This window comes from Hyaena hyaena, unplaced genomic scaffold (assembly GCF_003009895.1).
Source record: "Hyaena hyaena isolate Hyena2069 unplaced genomic scaffold, ASM300989v1 scaffold_735, whole genome shotgun sequence".
NCBI classification, from domain to species: Eukaryota; Metazoa; Chordata; class Mammalia; order Carnivora; family Hyaenidae; genus Hyaena; species Hyaena hyaena.
Genome location: NW_024081369.1, coordinates 192,280 through 209,381, shown reverse-complemented (window position 1 = coordinate 209,381; position 17,102 = coordinate 192,280).

Here is a 17,102-nt window from a genome sequence, read left to right as displayed (position 1 = left end):
CAAATGCTGGGGTTGTGTCACTGCAGCCATAATTGAGATACAGAACAGCCCGAACAGCCCAACACCCCCCAAGGTTTCCTCATAATTCTTATGGTTAATTTTTGCCCCCATCCACAGCCTCTAGAAACCACTGACTTTTCTTTTCCTGTTTCTATAGCTTCATTTTTTTTTTTTTTTGCTTTGTCCTTTATATGATGTGATGTTAATGGAATTATGGTCTTTTTTTTGAGTTTTGAGTTGGCCTCTTTCATGTAGCATAACAGATTTCAGATTCATCCTTATTTTGGGGCATATCAGTAGTGGTTCCCTTTTTCTTTAGGGTACAGTTTCACCGAATGGATGTTCCACATTGTGTTTAACTATTCCCCAATGCAGGGACATTTGAGGTGTTTCCAGTTTGGGACAATTACAAATAAAGATCCTATAAACATTAGCATACATTTGGTGTGCACACGCTTGCTTGTGTGTGTATGTGTGTGTGTGTGTGTGTGTGTGTGTGTAAACTTAGATTTTCATTTCACTTTGGTTGCTAGGTCATATGGTAAGTGTATATTTAATGTTATGAGAAACTGCCAAACTGTTGTCTAAAGTGGGTGTACTATTGTGATTTCTACTATCAATGGATGGGAATTTTGGTTGCTGTAGTTCCTCACTAGAACTTTGGCAATGTTTTACCCTCAGCCCATCCTAATAGGTACATTCATACTTACACATTCACATCTTTGAGGTCTCCATTTCTCCACTCTTAAAAAAAAAGTCACAAAAGAAGGAATATTAAAATAACTTAGATGGACGGAATCACCATACAAATAATTGATAGAATAACTAGGCTAATGAAAAAAGTACCGAAGACCTAAAATTCTCGATGTGTAAGCACAAGACTTTAAATGGAGTGTATATACTTTGAATCTAAGGATAATATTTAGCTAAATTTTATCTTTTGAGATCCTCTCATCCTCACAAAAAAACTTATAATAATTCAACATTATAGGGCTAGTAACTCAAACACAAGAGGTCACATTAAAATTAATAAGCAAGTGTAAAGTTGATCCCCTCTCTGAGTGTCCTTCTGATGCTACATAAACTTCCATCAGGTTAATATTACTTTAAATAGTTTTTGAATGGCCAGTAATTCAAAACAACTGCATTTTTAAAAATGACTGTATGTCCTTGGGTTGTATGATAACTTACCAAGTTTTAATTGGGATTTCTGTTTCCTCTTTTGAAAATAGCTTTATCGAGATATAATTTACATACCATAAAAATCACCTATTTAAAGTATGCATGTCACTGATTTCAGTAGAGTTGCAGAATTGTGAGTATAACACAATAGAATTTTTCTCTTTGCTTTTCAAAACAGCAAAGACTGTATGATTCTTGATCTTTATTTTTGAGTGTGTGTATCATTACACACATTTTAAGAATGTCCAGTGATAAGAAATTGAGAGCAGCAAGGGTTTAATTTTCTCCAGAAGTATACCTTTCAATGATTAATGTTAAGATTATTTTGCAGGTAAATTGATGGATGATACCAAGCTAAATAGTTTGATAAAATTTTGTTCAGGACTTGAAAGGTATGAAGCTTATTTTAAATAACACAGCAATTGAGTTGAAATTAAGTTCACTACAAACTCTTCTTTGAACTAAGCAAATTTAAAAATGAGTGGGAAGGCAAAACTTCATTAAGTTTAAGAAAACCTTAATTTATTTTCCTCCTCACTATTTTTCAACTTTTATGTCATGTTTTTTCAAATAACATCATTGCCTTAAACTCTTTAGGTCAAGTTTTCTTCTTGGTACATTTGCATCCAGGTCAGTTTCCATTGAAACTGAAGATAAGGATATTGACATATATTTAATTTGTGTGAAGTTGGGGGAAGTATTTTAATATGTTAACTAGATGGAATTAATAAGTAATCTTAAAATCACCAAACATGGGTACATAGGAGGTCAGATTCATACAAACAGCCACATTTTGTGAACTGGTGTGTCTCCACTTAAATTATGGTGGAATATTATCCAAAAAGTACTTATACAATTGGCCTTAGCCCACAATCTTTATATACCTGAGCTTTTCCTCACATTCCCCCTTCTCCTTATTTGCTTTGAAATGAAATGCTGACTTCTGATCAATATCCACCAATGACATGACTCTACCCCAACCTCCTTACAGCCCCATTTCTTCTGTGAATGGGTTCGGTAAATCCTCTTCCTCACCTGGGTTCCGTTCTCCTTAGACTTCAACGTTTCACAAAGATTTTTATCTGTACTTTTATCCAGAGCTTCTTCCTCCCCTGGATTCTCACATGTACCAGGGCCACTCAAGCCCTTCAGCACCTCTGTTGGGTCCAGCTAGCCATGGTCTTACCATCCTTAGCAAGAGTTCCCTTAGGGCCTTGACAACTCCATCAGTCTTCAAGAGTCTGTTGGGCCTCTTTCTGCTCTTCTACCTCACATCCCAGCCCTCTGCCCCACCTCAACCCAACATCTCACCCATCACAGACACTGCTTGTAAGTGCCTGAAGGGCCAGGGCTTGCCCCTTGTCCAGACACTTCCACAAGAGATAGAAAAGAGTTTGGGTAACAGATGCATGAACACCAGCTGGTATAACCAAGATTTGGTGGAATGTCAGCTGCAGAGACTGACATCTGTATATCCTTGCCTTGGTCTAACACTTTAATACTGAATGGTATTTGGCATAATCCCTGAGTTGGCAAATGAGTTATCTGCCTGCACCAGGGAGACCTGGCTCTGCAGAGGCACTTGGGCTTTTGCCATCTTATTAAATATTTTTGAGATACCTATAAGTATTTTAATATGGAATGTGTCATGGGAAATGGGATCCTGCCAATGTGATAATTAAATATGGGGGGGGGGTGGCTGGTGTTTATTTTTACAAAACCAAATCCCTTTTGACAAGTCTATTTTTTGCCGGTAAGAGAGAAGAATTGCATTATGAGACACCCTTCAGAAGCAGGCTGTCACCCACTCATTTCTGACTCATGCCTCCAGCTGGTTACCCTCGCATACATCCCTGGCACTGTCACTACCCACTGGGGAAAGGTAGAACTGCCACCACAACTTTATGTCCAAGTTCTCTCTGCTGGTTCTTTACAACTGGTAGGTTTGTACGGCTCTCTGATGATCAGGTATTGGTAGTCAAAAGTAGTAACAACAACAGAAAGATCTATGGTGAAAGTAGTGGAAGGAAGACATTTTCTACATCTCTTCTTCTCTTTTATGTAGAGGATGTTTATAGGCTAAGAGAATTCCAAAGAGGATATATATTCAAACTATTTTTAAAGTAACATTTACAAATTCATTTCAACTTAATTTATTCCTTTTACTTTAGCTTTTAAGCAATGGCATCAGTAGAGTGTCAATAGATTGCTGCCCTAGACACTCAGGGCCATCATTCACTTACCATATTTGAATGTCAAACTCTGTGCTGGGTGAGTGCTGGGAAATTCAGTAGTGAGCAGTACAGATGAGGTTCCCTCCTCATGCGATCAAACAAATGATAAATACATAATCCAATAAATCCACAAGAAAATATCAGATAGGTTCAAATGCTATGAAGATTCTAGACTTTAAAAGCAGCTAGCTCTCCAGAGAGTGTCTCAAGTGGAATCCAAGTGCTCAGTGGGCAATATATGCAGAATAGAAGAAAACTTTATATTCCGTCAGCAAAGGGAGGAATATAGGGAGGAATAATGCAAGACATGATCTGATTCTCTAAGGAAAAGAGTTTCCACCACTTTATTGGCATCTGATCCTGTCTTTCCATATCTTCCCCCTTACCTGGCAGGTGAGCATAAAAGACGAAAATGGTACTTGGCTGGGGGTGGGAAGGTATGGTTACCATAGAAGCTGAGAGACCAAATGCATGAAGACTTACCACATTTTACACTATGTTTTAACTAGCTTAAACAATGATTAAAAAAAAGAGTCTTTCAGAAAATGTGAAAATTTGAAGAGGGTTGCTTGTTTCTAATCATCAAAGGCTTTCAACCCAAAGGTGAGGAAAAACTAATTTTTGATGTATTTATAAATGGAAGGATCCAATCCTGAAACAGCTGCTCTTTTATCTCCCCCACCCCTGCTAATATCTCTCTGCTATAATAGACTTTTCCTCTCCTACAGACAATTGAGGGGAAATAATTACCTAAAATTTCCCTCACTCTTCTCTTTCTGTATTTCACTTGCTTGTAAAATGTTCTGCAAGCATGTACTGGAGCCAGTTCATCCCCCGCATTTTGCACCTTGTATATGACCTCCATGGTGGAAGGTCTTTCCAACTTTGATATGCTCTTCTATTCTCACGCAAGGCAATGATCAAGAAAGCTGTTGATCAGGGGAATACTTTTCGCCACATTTCACTTGATATGGTTGGCCTTAGTCATTGTACCACTGTGGTGGATTAAATGATGTCTTCAGAAGATATATCCAGGTTCCAACTCACAGAACCTGTGACTGTGATCTCATCTTAAAAAAAAGTCTTTGCTGAGTAATTAAGCTCAGTATCTCAGGATGAAATAATCTTGAGCCTAAACCCAGTGAAAAATACCCTTATAAGAAATGCCCAAAGAAGAAGAGGCTAAGTGACAGCTGAGGCAGAGGCTGTAGTGATGCAGTCACACGCCCAGGAATGGCAACAGCTTCCAGAAGCTGGATGAGTCAAGGAATGCAATCTTTCTTAGAGCCTTTGTGGACATCTTGATTTTGAACTTCTGGCCTCTAGAAGAGGCAGGTACTCTAGGGAGTACCTGAGTGGCTCAATGGGTTAAGCATCTGACTCTTGATTTCATGCCTCTCAGATCATGAGCTTGTGGTTCCTGAGTTCAAACCCCAGGTCAGGCTCTGTGTTGAGAATGCAGAGCTTGCTTAGGATTCTCTCTTTTTCCTACTCTCTATGCTTCTCGCCTGATTGTGTGCCCTCTCCCTCTCTCTCTCTCTCTCCAATAAATAAGTAAACTTAAAAAAAGAAAAGACTCCTTGAACTGTGAGAAAATACATTTCTGTTGTTTTAAGTCACAGAGTTTGTGGTAATTTGCCACAGCAGCCGTAAGAAACTCATATAGTCAATATAGGTTGTAAATTCCATAAAAGCAGGGCCTAAGTGATGTCCTGGAGTGTGGTTCCCATATACAGAGAGGGCCAAATTGATGTGACTTAATCAGGGAAGTTTGAGAATGGAACCGAGTTATAAATGTGTCTACTGTAGAAATATCCCTATTTCTAGTGTTCATGTGGCATCTGAAGCAAGGCAGGGGCCCCCATATTTCTCTATTAGAAGACATGAACTGTTTGGGGGAGCTGTTTGGTTAGATGACAACAATTATACTTGTGAGGGGCCTGACAGTAAACCAAGAAATTAAATAAGGGCAGTTTACACCTACATTTTTCCTGCAGATGTTCTTTCTTCTCTCACAGAGATGTCCTTATGTACACAAAACTCAATTTGTCACCCCAGTGCTTAGTTTACCTCAGACTGTGTAATCAGGACAGGGATGCTGTGCGGATTCACTCTTCTTTCATGCTGAAAAGAAAGTGACCTTGGAACTCTCTGGCACTTGAGCCACCATAAATTTCTCCCATTGCCAGAGAACAGCACAGGCCAACTACAGGGAGCGGTTGTTTTATTTCTCCAAATACTGATGAAAAGCTGTTGTCTTGTGGTAATTCAGCTTCAGATTTGCCAGAAAAAAAAAATCCCTCTCACTCCTCAATAATAAAACTGAGTGGCTGGGAAAATGCAAAGACACTGAAAGGGACATTCATCAAGGTGTAGATGCTATTTCATGAAAACAAAATATGTCAAGCCAGTGGCACTGAGTCATAAGGAGCTGTTTGATCTTGCTCTCCTCATTTCGAGTGCCATGTCCAGAATGGGCAATGTTCTCACTGTCAGGCTGTGTCCTACCAACTTTATAAACAGTCATGTGCCATAAAATGAGAGTTCCTACTTCCACTGTCATTCTCTCTGGAGCATGATTCAGTCCCACCTCTGGCTCTTGTAGAACACCAAGTCCTCTCTGGTATTTAGAAAGGCAGTGCACCATGGGATCAGGCAGAGGACACAACTCAGGAGGTACCTCTGAGGCACAGGACCCAAACCTGTCCAGTAAGCCAGGTTCTGGTGGCAGGCAGCTGTAAAGTAGGTTTCTAAATATTGTCCAGGAAAGCCTCCACTGGTATGATTTATTTCAAATGCTAATTATAATACATACCCTTAGAATACATTGATGAGGACAAGAGCACAGATGAATAATTCTACCACATTCTGGTATTTTGGTCTTATTGGAAAGAAATCCTCCTTGAAGCTAGTGGAACAAGACTACAGTCAGCAGAATGGCTTGGAGATAGTTCAGGACTGAATGCAAATTTTATACTTTCTGAGCAGAACCAGTCATGGAAGTCTAACAATTTTAGAGGGGAATTCTTATACTCAATAACGTTTTTAAAAATTCATTCATTCTGTAACTATGAATAGTGCACCCACCATTTGATCAGAATTACATGTGTGCTATTAAAGACAAAGTATAATACACATTTCATTTTCCACACTGTACAATCTACTAGATAATAACAGGCATACTTTTTTGAAAAGTAAAAAAAAAAATAAATGAGCAATCACAAGGCAGTACCTAGTTAATTGACTAATTAATAAAGCATATAATAAGTTATGTGTTTATAGGTAAGAAATAATGACTAGATGGAAGGAACTTAGGTCTTCTTTCAGGCAACCTGGGTTCAAACTCCCTTTTGTTTTGTCTTTTTCTAGCTAGGGGTTTTGGGTCACTAAGTTAACAACACAAACCTCAACTTCATCAGGGTGTCTGTGTGGATTTTGAAGGTGTTTGGAAAATGAAATATAGTGTATAGACACCACCTCACACATCATGGGTGTTCAGATGCATTGTTGCTTTCTTATCATTGATTCTTCTCTCCTCTGGCCCACACTTCCTTCAGAAGGAATACTCTGGATTAGATTCTTATGAAATGTTTCACAGTCTCTAGGATAGAATTTGTGACACTTGTAGATGTTGTGCATAGGGGGTGCTGATTAAAGAAACAAAAGGTGCTAGACAGAGGGTTCCCAGCATCCAGGGGGTCCAGAAAGTTGGTCAAGCTTCCGACTTATCACAGAGCTAGTGATGTTCATAACCAGACCCTAAACTGAGGGCCCAGAAAGGGTCTTATGTGGAAAAGTCCCTTCCCTAAATTCAGATCTTATCCCCTTGGTTTTGTTAATTTTGTTTGAACATTACATTAGTTCTAAATTTCCCAGTCCCCAGGGGAGTGATGGAAACACAGCAGATTATATAAATTCATTGACTGATAAAAAGGACATGTTCAGTCTTTCTGAAGACTAAATTCTGAAACTCACAGGGTGGGGTCATAAAAAATGAGAATGCATTTACAACTTGCCTTTAAAAGTGTGCTTTGTCTCTTGGCTTCCAACATGTGGCCTCCAGCTCTTCTAGCAATGGTTGGAGGTGGAGTAGAAAAATACACACCTGGTGGATATGACCTTTAGGGAATTATGACTCAGGAGGAAACCTGGTAAGATCCAGATGTGTGTACCAAGAATGGAAATAAATGTGAACATTAGCATTTGTGAGATAAATGGTGAATGGAAAGAAAACAGGGTGAAGAAACAGAGTAGCTTTCATTACAAAATCTTCATAAACTCATAAGATATGAACAATAGTGGAAATACAGAGATTGGGATAAAGTCAAAGACATTGGCCCAGACCAGATGCCAAAATTTAGGGTGGTTTTTTGTGACAGGATGGATTGAAGTGAGCCACTGGTTGAAATCCAGGTGAATGTAAGGAAATTTTGACCCAGTATTATAGCCTGCCAATGAGGGCTTTTCATTCACAAAGGGATTTTCTTCAATGACCAAAGAAAGTGAGCACAACCATTCTTGTGTTAGGCAGAAAATAGAGACAGCCCAAGAGGAGACTAGCTGATGCTAGAATCAGTTTCTATCATATAAATCATTTTGAAATTTAAGGAGTAGAAGTAGTATCTTAAAGAAGTCACAAGGTGGTCATATTTCTACAAGAAACAAAAATGTATGAAAGAAGCCTCAAAGGCAAAAATCATTGAATGATGATGCTTCTTCACTGTTCCGTTGAGTAGAAATGATGAAAAATCACCCAGTCTAGAAAATGTCTGGTAAAGCTTACTGCTCTGGCAGTCTTGCTGGTCAGTTTTCTAATGGATACATTCACTGCCAGTTAACTGTAAGGAAAAAATAAAACAAACCAATAAGTCATCTATTTCTCCTTTGGTTCTGATGTGTGAGAGATTAAAATATTTAAAATGAGCTGGTCCTCCTGTAAGGAACTTCTTTACACTGATTGTACATTGGAACAACCTCAATAACTTTTAAAGATCCATATGTGTGGGTTGACCCCATTCTCTGGCACCAATGTTTGAAAACCTGCCCAGGTTATTCCAGTGGGTAAACAAAGTTGAGCACCACTGCTTTAAAGAATAAATTAGTAAACTAAATAAGGTAGGGTGAGGAAATGAGATATGACTGGGAATAGTAACATCAGTAATAAAGAATGTGGCTGACTGAAAAACCATAATCTCCTAAGAAGTGAGACTGTTTCCCTTCCCTTGGATCTGTACTGTCTTTGTGATTTATTTTGGTCAATAGGATGTGGTAGAAGTGACATGAGGTGAGTCTCAGAGCTTCGGTACAGTTTCTGCCTTCATGCTTTTGTAATATTCTTTTTGCCATGTAAGGAAGCTTGGGCTAGACTATTAGATCATGAGTGATCACATAGATAGATGTTAAATTACGAGGCATCACCAACCTCCAGCCTGGTGAGTGGACTCATCTTGGCTCATCCAGTCACAGTAGCCCATTTCAGCTGAGCCTGATCAAATTGTCTATTGGCTTTGCCCTCTTTATCCCCTTTGAGTAAGGAAACTACTTAACTACCATGTCATGAGGAATCAAGCAGCCTATGAGGAAGTCCTATATGGTGAGAATCTGAGTTATCTTGCCAACAACCATGTATGTACACCATCTTGGGAGAAGATTCTCCAGCCCCAGGCAAGCTTTTAGATGAATGCAGGCCCTACCAAGATTCTGAATGCAACTTCATGAGAGATCTAAACAAAAGCCATGCAGTTAAGCTGTTGTCAAATTCCTGACCCACAGAAACTATACAGAAGTCAATGGTTTTCATTTTAAGTCATTAAGTCTTGGAGCCATTTGTTATGCAGCAATAAATAACTAATGCAAAGATCTTTATTTCTGGATGGATTTCACCTGAGAAAATCAGCCTAATGTGTCAAATTAAAACATGTAAGTTAAAGCAGGTAAGGGGAAGGAAGCATCTAGAATTAAAAGTCATGGTCTAAGGTCAATGGCATGGTGGTGAACTAGATTATCAGTGCTTTGTAATCTGGGGAAATGGAAAATGGTGTACCTATTAGGAGTGTCAGGTAGTTATCCTAGCAAATATTAATCCCGCTGGGAACAGAATTCAGTCCTGCCATAGGTGGAAAATCTTCCACTAGAAGGAGATTTAGGAACTTCAGTTATATAGATTGGAAAACTGTAGGTTGATAGACTGACCATTCTACATACCTCCAGGGAACAAAAACAAACAAACAAACAAACAAAAACAAAAACCACTTAGTTTAAAGGATGTAACATAGAAACTCATGTTAAGAGGTGATAAAGAGAAATGTATCATTTTGGGCCCAAATACTAACTAAATCCCAAACTAAGAAAGGAAAGGGAGTTGAGAAAATGAGGGGGGAAAGTCAGGCAAGATAACCAGGATGGAGAAAGAGAAAAAAAGTCATAAGTGAGGAGAACAACATTTGAAGACAACCAGTACATTTTTTTAAAGCAAGTAAGTTAGGAGAGTTTTTAATCCTTCTCTCTCAATGGCTATGACTATAACCAAGCATGTCACAATCTACAATAACACCTGGAAAAATATGGATAAAATGTGCAGGTGCAATGAAAGTGAATAACTTCAATGAAGGATGCTAACATGTAAATTTCAAACAGATTGTCAGGTTTTCTGAAAAATCCTGAGAAAACAGCTCATATACAAGGTAGAGTGGAAAACTTCAAACAGCCAAGCAGCTAAGTAGAGGCAGAGGAACAAAAATAAATGAGCATTAAATTACCAAAATAGAGGCTTATGGGCTATGGAATTTTGAGACATAAGTCTTTGTGATTTCCTTAGCCAGAAGGAGTAATTAATTGCTGAATGCTGTGGGAAAGCAGAGACAAGGGGAGATTGTTGGATTCTCCACCTCACGTACCAGACACTCACAATCATCTTGGTCAGGGGTACAAAGTTTCAGTTATGCAAAATGAATAAGTTCTGGAGATCCAATGTTCTGCAGTGTGACTATATTTAACAACACCGTACTGTGGACTTGCAGTTTGCTGACAAGGCAGATCTTGTGTTCTCCCCCCACACACAAAAGAAATGGACAACAAAAGAAGACAGTATCTATGGGAGTTGATGGCTATGTTAATTAGCCTGATTGTTGTGATTACTTCACAAAATATTTGTATATGAAAACATCAAGCTGCACACCTTACGTATAGACAAATTTTATTTGTCAACTGTACCTCAAGAAAGGTGGGGGAAAATATAACAAACGGCATGCCCATGAAGAAATCTTCAATAGAAATATTTCAAGAGGCATCTTTAAATAAATGGAACCACAATTAAAATAAGTGGAAAAATAAATTGAAAATGAAGGGAAGAAAGATAAAAACAAAAGGCTGTTACAGGAATATGCATCAAAGGAGGACTTAATTTGGTTAGCAGAAGAGTATTTATTTATATTTATACTTTTGAAGAAGCAACATGATTACTAGTGGAAAAATCAATATTAGACTCCAGGACGTCTGACTTCAAAGTCTGTGCTTTTAACCATCATGTGATGCTATCAAATAAAACTAAAAAATAAGGAGGAAACTTAATGTCTTAAGAAATAATATAGAATATAATAATATATTATATATACATTATATATATCTGCCTATGTCTGTCTATCTATCTATCTATCTATCTATCTATCTATCTATCATCTACCTTTCCAACAATTATTCCTCTGAATAAATCAGTTACACATATAAAGCACTAAATCACACAAATTAGGGAAAAAAGGGAAATGTAAGCATACTACAAATTAGAAGAACAAGGAATTAGCCTAAAATCAGAAGACAATATTAGAAAATCATAATAGAAGAGCTTGTTCAATCATACAAATAAATCTGAAAGCCTGGTAGAAATTGAAAATTTGAATTATTACTAATTGGCTCAAGATAGATTAAAGAAAAACTTTAAATAAACCAGTGGCCATAGGATAAAGTAAAACCATTGTGAAAACATTGTATACCAAGCCCCTGAAAACAAATGCCAGGCCCACATAGTTTCATGGGTTCAGTTCTATGACTATATCAAGCAATATATAAATCCAACCTTATTAAAACTGTTTCATAGAATGCAGAAAGAAGAAAGACTTCCAAATATTTTTCCTTTAGTCAGGATAACATTTATGCCATCCTCTCCCAAAAGGTAAAAATAACATGTAGAATCACAGAATAATAGAGGAAAATCCAGTCTACTGTCAATATAAAGTCAAGGAGATCCTTTTAAAATGTAGATTGTTCTTGGGAACTGGTAACTTTATATACTGAATTTCCTGGATTGATCCTCAAATTTTTCTTTTCTTTTAAAAAACATTTTTGATCTTTTTTTGTGGTTCTACTTTCTGGAATTATTCTTGAACTTAATTCGCTAGCCTTTGAATGAGCTCTTTAATTTCTATTTATGTATTTTTACTTTTCATGGACTCTATAGATGTCCAATTTTTCTTTTTTATGCAGCATTCTATTTCTATTCCTTGGATGTCATGTCTTCTCTTATCTGTGTGAATATATTAAATGTAGGATTTTTTTAGCTTTTTCCCATTTTATAAGTATAGTAAATGGACAGGAAACTGATAACAGTGAAATCCTACTAGAAGTAAGGACTAGGAGGAAGACAGTCTTTAATTTTTTTATTTCATATCTTTTCTTACTATTTGAATCTTTTACAATATGTATGTATTACTTTTATAGTGATGATAATAATGAAGAGGAAGAGAAGGAGGGAAAAAACTCATTAGATAAGCACCCTGACCTTTGACCAATACATTTCTAATGCTCATGCATCATCAAGAAAAGGAATATCCTTAATACCAGCAGAGGTTTGGACAGAGAATTCAGGTTTCATCAGGCAACTTAATGTCTCTCTGCATTCTATAGTAGTTCTATGCATAATTTAAAGTCCTTGTAATGAGTTCTACTAACCTTATATTATCTGTTGTAGGTGGGATTTTGATGAAGGTTTTTAATGAGATCTGGACTTTTATTCACCTGTAGTTATGCTACGTGTGTCTTGTATTGCAATCTTGAGTCCCATTAGTTTACCATGAAGCAATCTGAAGGGTAAACTTTCAATTATCCTCATTTGGTAGTTTCTACTTTGACTACTGGGCCTCAAAAATGACCTGTTTCTTTGCATAAACCTTAAGAGTTTTCTTGGCAGACATGACATGGGAAGCTAGCCATCGGTCCGAAAGGAGTGTATGGCAAAGCAAGGTTACTTGAGCTTATGTACCCAAGTTGGATGCAAGTTCATATGCATTATGTTTGAGGCAATCTGGGGCAGACCACTCCTGGCTTAGGACAGTCTTCTGTATGCCAGTGTGCTTAGGCAGATACAACTAAGAGCACAGACCATGTACAGAGGATACTGGGTAGTCAGGCCCTGAAATTCTGCACTCAGCTGAGGGACTCCCAAAGAGGAAGGTCTCGGATGTTGCCAAGAGCTGATTTTTTACTAAGGTTCTGCCAAGAGTTTCAGACTCATTACTGTCCCCATACCCTTGGCTTCCACTTGGCTCTGACAATTTCCATAGCCCAGGGCTCTATGGGTCCTGACACTAATTCTGAAGTATCCTTCCATCCTGCTCCTTTCTGTTTTATTCTATTTTCTGCAATAGAAGTTTCTCACCCTATAGGGCTTACTCGCATCTCCCATGGCAACAGTGCTAAGTAGAAACAATTTGCTTATGGTGCCTTCCCGATCAACACAGTCAATCAAAATTGATGCTAACCTTTGAGATCTCTGTTCACTGTTCATTATTTTAACAAACATTAATTGTCCAGTTACTATAACCAGGTACCCTTCTGAATACTGGGAATATTATGATGAACAAAAGAGACAAAATCCCTGTTACCAAGGAAGATCTGTTTTACTAAGTGTGTCCTTTGAATCAAAGCTTATAATAGCATACAGTATTTCTTGTTCCCAAAGGAATTATCTTTAAACAGATGCTCAAAAAGTATCCAAGACTGTAAAGAATTAAGTCAAATGACTACAGATTGGGGCAAATGAACTACAATTTATTATAGGAAATGTGGTAGTGGTGGAACATATCTTCAAAAATAATGTTTCCTGTTGGGCTCTTTTATTGTTCTAATGCAACCTATTATAGCAGAAAGAGCCCTGGATTTGGCATCAACAGACATAGGTTCCAAGTCTGTCTCTGCTCTGTGGTATGTTTTGGGGAAGTTATTTCACCACTCTTGGCATTGATTCCCCCTCACCCTCCAAACCAACACACCCTGTAAAAAGGGAATTCTAATACCCACTGAGAAAAAGTAGTGAGATAATGTATGTTTAGAAGGCTGGCCTGGTGCAAAATAAGAGCTCAGTGTGTGGGTGTCTTCTCTGTGGAATAGTCGAGGGGTGGCCAGAGCCCTTGTTTCCAGCAGGGCAGCATCCAGCATTCAAGTCCTGCAGGTCTTGGGGGGCTGTGCCCATGTCTTGTGGGAAGAGCAGCTTGGGACACACAAGGGAGTCCACCCAGATGCCTGACCTCAGGCTGGGTGTTGGCCACTTCCCAGCTAGCTCTCCTGATCCATGAAATCCTTCACTGGGTTTTTCTTATGAAGCTGTCTTTCCTTGCCCACTGCCCTGTGTTGGGAATGAAAGTCTCTGCTAAGTTCCTGCAGGCCCTTTTAAGGACACACTCCAGTGTTCTCAGGCAAAAGATGGAGAAAAGCCAGTTTCCTTACTTTGGAGGAACAAGAGGAGATGCCCATGCCAAATGATGCCGAGCCTAACTGAGGACATGCACAGGCATTTTATAGCAGTTTAATTTTCCACTATTCTGAAAGTGAATTATATCCTCTTTGTTTCTCTGATTCAGAGGAAGAAGAACCGTTAGACCCAGAGAAAGGTCCATTAAAATGACTGTGCTGAGGGAATCTCCCTGCAGCAACCCTTTCTGAGGTTTACATGGGATGACAGTATGACATAAGAGAAAGAAGGCCCTGAGGTGTAAATTAGAGCCTCCTGAAATGGACTTGAACCTGGGTTCACAGAAGCCAGGGTGAGATTCAGTTCCCTCAGGCTTCAATGGGAAGTTCATGCTGGTCAAAATAATACTAATAATAATACAAATAAGTAGATGGCAAAAGAAACCATTCATGAAAAAGAGATGAATGATCCATGTAGTATCTCTAGGCAGGGTAACCGTAATGATTTTGTAGGTCGTTTCTTTTTTAAAAAAAAAATTATTTATTTTTGAGGGAGAGATAGAGACAGCTTGAGCAGGGGAGTGTCAGAGAGAGGAGACACAGAATCTGAAGACAGGCTCCAAGCTCTGAGCTAGCTGTTAGCACAGAGCCCGACACGGGGCTTGAACCCACAAACCATGAGATCGTGACCTAAGCTGAAGTCAGTCGCTTAACTGACTGAGCCACCCAGGCACCCCTTGGTTAGTCATTTCTACTGTATCAGGAAAGAAGAGAGAGAAAGGAAAAATAAAAATGAAAGCAAAATTTGTATATGGTATTTATTTTGTGTTAAAATTTTAGGGAAAAGATGTTTAAACTTATCCATTCATCCCAATGATGGATACAATTATGTAGACATGTTGACAACAAAAATATATGTGTATGTTGGAATATCAGGGCTTTGCAATGACAGATAGTAGTCTTAAAAGCACTAGGAATTATTTTTTTATTCTATATGTTATCAATATGATACTAATATTGTTTCCTTAAAATGCTTATTTGTTTTTGAGAGAGAGAGCACATCTGTGCCTGCCAGTAGTGCATGCACACAAGTGGTGGAGGGGCAGAGACAGGGGGCCACAGAGGATCCGAAGCAGCCTCTACACTGACAGTAGTGAGCCCAATGTAGGGTCGAACTTTCAAACCGTGAAATTATGACCTGAGCCAATGTCAGATGCTTAACAGACTGAGCCACCCAGGGGCCCTAATACCCAAAGTATTACGAAGAAAGAAAATCATATTCCTTGAAAAAAATATCTTAGTTTTCACATAACATTAACATTTTTCATTATTTCATAGTAAAAGACAATAAAATTATTGCATCCCATTGGGATTTGCTTTTGAAGACTTCAGTTTAAATGGCTGCTCATGCTTAAAAGGCATCTTCAGAATGGATTTAAGTAGAATTTCTTGGTTGCAGAGTTCACTAGTTAGCTCTTTTCAAATAGGAAAAGGTTTTAGATTAAACCATTGGCATTTAGGGTAAAGACAAGAAATAAAGCTTCTCTCTGCTAGACATGTTACAAACATGTTTTGAAAATATTTGAGTAGTTATGAAAAAGCAAATTTGTAGTGTTGCTTGCCTGTAATTTATTAAAGCAATTGTAGCAATGGAAATTAAGAGCTTACTTTGATATTTATGCATATATATCTGTATGTATATATATATATATGTATCCATATCCATATACATGTAGTACATTTTTATATGTGATACATGTATATGTTTGTATAAATGTGTGTATGTACATATAAAATATATACTTAAGGTATATCTGTATCTATCTGTATTCTTACCATATATCTGTATCTATCTATCTATCTATCTATCTATCTATCTATCTATACATATATACATATACATATATGTGTGTGTGTGTGGTTACTTGCATCTGCCCTGTGGTGTAAGGGAGTAGAGGTGTTTAATGATGTCTACTGATGTGAAATTCAATTGCTTTCCTGCTTTCTTCAACTCACTGGGATTTGTGGGGGAGAGGAAGGAAACCTTGAACTCTCCAGTGTCTAGATTCTTCTCAGCTGCTAAAGGATGAGTGCCTGAGTTGGGTTAATGTTTGACCAAACCGATACCTCATAGGGGTTGGGATGTGTGAGTTGAGGCTTGTTTAATTAAGGGTATCTCAAGGGTGTGATCATAGGATGTCAAAAGGGACCCAGGGGCTTATCAAATTGTCAACAGGGAGTTTGACATATTCAGAAGAATAAGTAATATGATTATCTCTTTCATATACAGTTCACAAGTCTGAAATGTTATTAGTTTTAATTTTCATGGAAATATTTTAGGTACTTAATATTTTTCTCAGAAATTTTTTCTGGGTTTAAAGAAGTGGGGTGGTCAGTTCATCTTGACTAATACTATATTTATCGAAGTGGTTGGTCTTGGCAATGGTAGTCAAACAATAAATCAGTTGCTTGTGTTTTGTTTGCTTGTTAAATTGTCTTTTACTCCAACTGACATATACTGTTATATCCCAGTTGATGAAAATAGATGAATAACTTAGAAATACTTCATTATAAATAAAAATGCTACCAAAAACATGAGATTATCTTCAGATAAAATCATGCTATAAATTGTAAATAGGTCTTCAGTGTGAATACAGAATGTGACTCTATATGTACTGGTAATTTCATATGTGTAGCTAAAATTGAACATGGCAAATGGGAAATAAGATTGTCAATATAGAAAATCAGATCTTTATTGGACTAGTGAGGCTTCCATCTCCAAAAATGTGACTTGAAAATATGTTCTGAAGCCATCTATATTTTCATGTCATTTTTAAATAAATTAAAGAAACTTGTGCTTATTTTTCAAATCCAATGCAAACGAATGGATTAGAACAAAATGAAAAATTTTATCTCTAAAGTCAAAGAAGGGATAAGAATGAGAGATGCATAATTCAGTTTTTCTCTTTATATTGAAAACTAATGTCAATCTTATTATTGCCAAAA